A 6,348-nucleotide genomic window follows, 5' to 3' on the forward strand; every position below is an offset into this window, starting at 1 on the left:
GAATAACTTAGGCTAGCTGCTCAGACTTAGTAGATTGATAAATTGGAGATTATTCCATTAGACAAGTCATGAAGTATAAAGAAGAAGATTTTTAAAGAACTCTTACTGGCCTCCTGGTTTGCTTCCAGGTCTCTTTGCAAGGAGCTGGCAGTTGGACTCAGCTGGGGTATACAGTTGTTTCCCCTTTCATTTCCTCAGATCCTATTCCTCCCTTCCCCGGGAGGGCATCATTTCAGAATTTTCTGGCCATGCTGAAGATTTGTTTACAATATATAGCATAATGTATTTGATCTGAGTAATTCTCAGTGGAGGGACGTAATTGAAATGGCCATGTGACTCCTTAAGTGAGCAGTTTCTCCATCCTTTTCAGTTACTTAAAGCCCATTTTGAATAATGAGGGACTTTGCCTGCAGCTACATCTCACATCTCATTTCCTTTGCCTATTCCTTGAAATTCTTCCCTCTTAACTTCAACCTTTGTGCCTCTCTCTTACTTTAAGCTTTGTGCCTAAATTCATGATATTCTCATGCTTGGAACAGCCGCACAATTCATATGTGCCACTCTCCCACATCCCCTTAAAACCTTTTTCTTGTTGTTGAATCCCTTCCTCCTGAGAGGGTGACTCCATTTGTTTGTGCCCTTGAACGGGTATCCTGTGTATTGTATCTGTCAGAATTAGACTGTAAGCTGATCTTCAGGGGAAGGAACCTTGTCTTTACATGTTTGTTAAGCACCACATACACTTATGGTGTTACACAAATAATAAATGCTCTTCATAATGACAGCAGCTTTCCTCATTATTGCCTCTTCCCATCCTTGTTGAAATCAGAAAATTCAGACATGTCTTGCAATATCATATAGGATATTTTCCGTTGGTTAACGTTAGCTTTTTCTGAGTTTAAATCTATCTGTGTTTGTGACTTGTGAGGGAGAATTTCAATTAGCTTTCCACAGAGGGAAATTTAATTGGACAGTTTCTATGTGATTTGCATTGGTCACATTGGCTCAGGTTTCTGTAATACCTCAAAAGGTTGTCTAAGAAATTAGGGTTCAGTCTAAATTATAATCAGGGCTCACTGAGTGTATTGTTCACTTTCTGGATCAGCCATTGTCATCATAGGGTACTCTGATGTGAATGCAACTAAGATTTCTTCACCAAATATGTTTGGAAAATTAGGATAGTCTTTTAAGCGGCTTATATCTTGGGAAGCAGTGTGACCCAGCAATTTGAATGGGTGACTGGGAGTCGAGAGGTCTGTGTTGTTTTCAGAACTTGGCCATTGGCTCAATAGTGGAACTCTTGCAAGTCACTGAGTCTTTGTGCTTCAATTTACTATCCTGGAAAAAGGGGATAATAATACAGACACCTCCACTTTTGTAAACTGTTTTCAGATCCTCAGATAAAAGGTTATTATGTATGCTGAAAGTAGGACACATTGTTTTCCAATTCTTTTGAGATTTACCTCCCTGTAGTATTCAGTATCTACAATTATGAGAATGTGTGTGTACATAAAGTTGAAGCTGCCTTGTTCTGTGTAAAGAATTCATATTCATAAGATGTTAGCAATAACATTATTATTCTTTTCTAAATTATACATTTCCCAGGAACTGCCTACATTTTTGGATATAGGACAAGAAAACTTGAAAGTCTGGATCTTTAACCTACCTGTCCTGTCCTAATTAACATGTATGAGACAACCAAAGAGTTTTCAATTCATGATATATTTCCTACTTTTTTGGGTCTGCATTCCATGCATGTCTCATATTTTAGGTTTTACCTGGCTTTAAAATAAATTCCTTGTAAGTTCTCCTGCAAATGAAATTACTGGCTGGAAAAACGCAATTTCATTTTGAGAGTTTTATTATGTTAATAAATGTCAGGATTCTCAAATAAAGGAATTGCTTTTTTTTCCATAGCCCCACAGAAATAATAAAAACATCCAGCCAACTCATAGAGAACTGCAGAGTAAAACTTGACAATATATAACGAGAAATATTGGAAATAAAATACAGTGCAACTTAACTGAAGATAAATTTCAAAGAAAACAAAAGGACATCATAGTAGAAAGAAATTAAAAAGAACAGAAGCTTTCCTAGGTAAAGATGTGCAGCTGCTGCTAATACACTGGAGGGTAGTGAGGGAAATGCAAGAGTAGAGACATTTTCTGAGCTAACAAATGCTTGTTGCTGCCTTCCAGAAAACAAATGGACTATGAAAAGGTAACTAGTGAGTGGGAGGCACAGAATGGGGAAAAGCAATTTAGAAAATGAAGAGAGAATTAAAACAATGAGACAATGTGTTTATCCCATTGTTTTTTTAAAAAAATTACTATATTTTTGAAGTCCTTGGAGGAAACTCAGAAGATTGCGCTCTTCCCCAAATCACAATGCTTAAAATGCAAGTGGAGCCTGAGCCACAACATTTCAGAACTGCATTTCAAACTCCCGAAGTCCGGGGACGTTGGGTTAGCCCAACAGAGATTCCAAGCTGCACAAAGCTCGATGCCAACTCTGTCCACGTATTTATTCAAGTGACACCATCATAGGACCTAATCACATTAGCCACGCCATCAGGGGCTCGTTCACCTGCACATTTACCAATGTGATATATGTCATCATGTGCCAGCAATGCCCCTCTGCCATGTATATTGGCCAAACTGGATAGTCTCTACGCAAAAGAATAAATGGACACAAATCTGACATCAGGAATCATAACATTCAAAAACCGGTAGGAGAACACTTCAACCTCTCTGGCCACTCAGTAAAAGATTTAAGGGTGGCAATTTTGCAACAAAAAAGCTTCAAAAACAGACTCCAACGAGAAACTGCTGAGCTTGAATTAATATGCAAACTAGATACCATTAACTTGGGTTTGAATAGAGACTGGGAGTGGCTGGGTCATTACACATATTGAATCTATTTCCCTAAGTTAAGTATCCTCACACCTTCTTGTCAACTGTCTAAATGGGCCATCTTGATTATCACTACAAAAGTTTTTTTTCTCCTGCTGATAATAGCTCATCTTAACTAATTAGCCTCTCACAGTTTCTATGGTAACTTCCAACTTATCTGCATGTGTATATGTGTATATATATATATATATATATATATATATATATATATATATATACACATGTGTGTTCCATTCTATGCATCTGATGAAGTGGGCTGTAGCCCATAAAAGCTTATGCTCAAATAAATTTGTTAGTCTCTTAAGGTTCCACAAGTACTCCTGTTCTTTTTGTGGATACAGACTAACATGGCTGCTACTCTGAAACCAGATTCTTGCCAGGATCTGCATTCAGATTCCAAGCCCTGCCTTGCTTCCTCTACATTCAGTGTTGTTTGGTTCTGTCCATTTCTCTACAATCTTTTGACGTGGTGGTGGTTTCAATTTCCTGTTTGTCCAGGTTTATGATATTATAGCAGTGATCTGCAAATCTTAGTTGTGATTTATTTTTTCTGGGGTAGCTAGTGTTGAGTCAAGGGAGCTGCATGTTGCGGAATTCCATTATAAGGCTTTCTGTTAATATGGCCTCTGGAATTGAATGCAAGACATATTATGGCAAGTCCACTTTGAGAGGGACACAAAGTTCAGTAATAAGGAAAACATTTTCGTTCTTAAATGAATCTGACTTTCCTTTATATCCCTATCATAGCAATAAAAATGCACTATATAGGTTCACAAGTATTTATGCATATTCTTTAAAAAGAATCTCCAATACATTCATTACCTTTGCTTTCTGGAATGCCTGTTACATCTGGAATTTTTTATTTTTGTCTCAATACTAAGGCCGTGTACAGATTTTGCCAGTTTAATGGCATTGGCTTTTGTATGGGAAAGCAAAAACACCCCAAACAAACCCTACTTCAGAGATAAGATTTTGAAACCTACCTAAGGTATTTGGATGCTCACTTCCAGTGTATCATCTCTGCTTTAGGTATTACAATGGAATTAATTTACAGTTTAAGAGTATTTAAAAATTATTGAATCCTTGCATCAAAGAAGCACCTCAAAACCCCATTTAGTATCCGGGCTGCATCATACTGAACAAACACTGAGTAAAAGACTATTTCTGGCTCAGAGAGAGATGTCTGTCTAAAGATTTTTGGTAAAACAGATGGACTATATATGGTGTTCATATTTACTGAATCTGGGATGGACCCAGAGTCCATTGAGACCATGTGAGACTCTGCATTAATTTCAACAGACTTGGTTGAGCTCCATGAACCAGAACCTCCACAGGTGTGAATCATGATAGCTCCATTGACTATAATGAAGCTATCCAGATTTATACTAGTTGAGGATCCACCCCCTTGAGTATGCACAATCCCCTTTGTCTTTCAGGAGACACGGATACACAATTTGCTTTAAACACACACAAGGCTATTTATATTGTTATCTTATAGTGGTGCCTGTGTGCACCAATTGGTTTGAAGTCTAACTCATAAATTCTTGTTTTCCAGTGTTTATAAAGCCACAGCACAAATTTGCTCTAGGGTGAAAAGTGTTATCTCTCATCCTGGGAGCAATTTTCTTTCTCTTTTATATAAGATATAGATATATAAAATTAATCTGCATCATTTATAAGCTGTATTCTATTTTTTCACAGGTTTCTGAAGATTTACGTTTTGTTTTTGTTATGTCTCTTCTTTAAGATTCCCAGAGGCTCATGTTAGTGAACTGAAGTACTAATGTGCCCCTGGCTGTGCTGTCAATTGCAGGAGGTATTTCCATTTAAGCAGTGGTTTGTATTTCCTGGACTGATCCTTGTTCCTTGGATATATTTTAGATTTCTTGATGATAATGATGCATAATTGATTTCTGTAGCTAATTTATTGCAGTGCAAGTACTCTGAAACCGCCTCTACAAATATTTGTTTAGTGCTAGTGATTACCCCTGCAGTGTGTGTATTTACCTTTTGGGGTGTGCCAATGCAAATTTTCTACTAGGCTGGAACTAGTTGCTGGTGATGTTTTGCTCTCTTGGAAGTTCTTCCAGTAGTTTTAAGTTAAGGTTACATCCTTGTATTATAGGTTTAGTTATTATATATTAAACATGGATTACAAGCAATTTTTCTATGCTGGAAAAACAGCTTAATAAGAGATGGCTCTGTTTTGGCTCAGATTGTGTTCCCTTGATCTGTGTAAATGGTGGAAGCTCTCCATTTGCAGATCTCTTGCCCTTACTGAATGCAAGGGTCTTAGGTGCCTCTGTGGCAGCATTTACCCCCACTGTTCCCAGACTCCACAGATCTGCATGTGAGAAAGGAACATTCAGTGGCATTGAGGGCAGAGGGGGAGGGTGAAGGACACATCTGGTCCTGTGGAGTTGCCCATCCAGTGAGCAAAGTCTTTGGGGCTGAGCATTAACATACTTGCTGCATTGCTCATTATACCAGCAGCAAGCAGTGGGTGCATTGGCAGGGTTGGCCTTACCATGAGGCGAACTGAGGTGGCCGCCTCAGGTGCCAGGCTGTGGGGGGGCACCACTAGGACCCAGAGTGTAGAAAATTGTGTCTGCTGCTGGTGCATATGTGTTATCTCTGCTCTAAATGCACAGAGATGGTGGAGTGCTGTGCTGGAGGAAGGAGGGCACAAGAGACATAACAGGCCGGCAGGAGAAAAGGTGAGAGGGAATAACAGAAAGCAGCAGGAGCTGCAGGGAGAGAGAGGAGGAGGAGCCTCCTATTTACCTCTCTAGCACCCCCAGGAGCCTGAATGATTAACACCAGCTTTTCAGGGAGCTTCCTGTTTCCTGCTGCTTCCCTGAACCCACCTGAAGAGAACAGGCAATCAACTGAAGAGATCTGCAAACGGAGAGCTTCCACCATTTGCACAGATCAAGGGAACACAATCTGAGCCAATTTATTGACATACTACAGGAGCTGGTATGACAAATGTGCTTCTTAAAAAGCTGGAAGATACAGGAATTGCGATAGCTGACATGAGAGGTCAGGGTATGATAATGGTGCCAACATGAGAGGAAAGAACAGAGGAGTGCAGACATGGATCCGAGAGTTAAACCCTCGAGCTTTTTTTGTCCCATGAGGTTCTCATTCATTGAACTTGGTGGTCAGTGATGCAGCATCAGCTTCTAGTGAGGCTGCTGAATTTTTTTAATGTAATTCAAAGCATCTGTGTATTTTTCTCTGCATCAACTTATCGATGCAAATTTTGAAGCAACATCTGGGAACATTCTGACAATGAAACCACTGAGTGCCACATGATGGGAAAGTCGAGTGGAGGCGATAAAGCCTATCAAACACCAAATTGGGAAGATAGATGATGCCATAGTTGCCATTATAGAGGATAATGCTAGGAGAGGAACCGTTCATGGGAGAACAG

The 6,348-nt window shown here is 39.4% G+C and overlaps 1 protein-coding gene across 1 annotated transcript in view; it reads left to right on the forward strand.

Annotated features, from left to right (window-relative positions):
- The window catches only part of SH2D4B (SH2 domain containing 4B), a 112,657-nt gene extending 107,166 nt beyond the window's left edge, over positions 1-5,491 (forward strand). Inside the window, exon 9 of the mRNA XM_043519134.1 lies at positions 4,614-5,491. The gene's annotated coding sequence lies outside the window, so the exon portion shown is untranslated. The remainder of the gene's footprint in view (positions 1-4,613) is intronic.
- The last annotated feature ends 857 nt before the right edge of the window (positions 5,492-6,348 follow it).

The sequence above is a fragment of the Dermochelys coriacea genome, chromosome 7 (genome assembly GCF_009764565.3).
Source record: "Dermochelys coriacea isolate rDerCor1 chromosome 7, rDerCor1.pri.v4, whole genome shotgun sequence".
Classification (NCBI taxonomy): Eukaryota; Metazoa; Chordata; order Testudines; family Dermochelyidae; genus Dermochelys; species Dermochelys coriacea.